The sequence below is a fragment of the Octodon degus genome, unplaced genomic scaffold (genome assembly GCF_000260255.1).
Source record: "Octodon degus isolate 3935 unplaced genomic scaffold, OctDeg1.0 scaffold00366, whole genome shotgun sequence".
NCBI classification, from domain to species: Eukaryota; Metazoa; Chordata; class Mammalia; order Rodentia; family Octodontidae; genus Octodon; species Octodon degus.
Genome location: NW_004524942.1, coordinates 915,422 through 916,500, shown reverse-complemented (window position 1 = coordinate 916,500; position 1,079 = coordinate 915,422).

The following is a 1,079-nucleotide window of genomic DNA, read 5'->3' as shown; positions in this document are numbered from 1 at the left end:
TTTTTGTAAAATTGTTTAATTTATTCCCAAACTAGTTTTCAGTAATTTATACTCACATTTTAGTTAATTGCTCCATTAGAAGTTGTCCTTTGTCCCTTTTGACATTTGTATGTGCTTTTAAATTTTCTGGAGAAGGCATTTTTATAATTTTAAGATACATTTATAGCAATCCAATGAAATTTTATAGGGTGAAATTACATTTTTAAAACACTTTGTAGAATATATGTTATATCCTAAATATTTTCATAACAAAGGAGACTTTTTACAAATTGTCAAATTGGAGTTAACATCAGTATAGATAATTTGTAAGATAAGATATTTCTGAATGGATCTTATTGTGTCTGGTTTTAGAAAATGAAAATATTGAAACAAATACCTTTTTAAGATTTAGATGTTGAATTTTGTTAACAATGTAATTTTACCTACTCTTTTTTTTTTTTGAACTGCTACTATTTAGTCCAATCTAGTCCTGGCCTTGATTTCCTCTTGCTTCAGCTCCCCAACTTACTGAGATTACAAGAGTGTAACACATACCTGGCTCATTTAAATGCACTGAGGTGTAGAATTTAGCAATGGTAAATATATTCATCTTGGTATGTAGTAGATCTCCAAAACATTTCCTAATGCAAACTGAAACTCATTAAGACTTTTAACAATTCTACCTTTTTTCTTCCCTGCAAACCAACATTCTGTAACTAGCTATAATTTTGGCTTTTTAAATAAACTGGTGGAATATTTTTCTGTGTTTGGATTATGTTCCTAAACCTAATGCTCTTCAGGTTCTTCCATACCATCACTAATGAAATTGTCTTTTTCTACATTTAAGGTCAAACATAGTGTGTATACTGTATTTCATTATTTATTACATATTGATGAGCAATTAGGTGAAATCCATAACACAGCAATTGGTAGCAATGCTACAATTATCATGGGAGTTTAAGTATTAGCTCATTATACTGGCTTTACTTTCTTTAGATACATACCCTCTGGTGCAGTCGCTGGATCTCACAGTAGTTGTTACTTTCCCATTGCTGACACCCACAAGTTAAGGAAGGAAATCACAATTTCTCTCAGTTTGT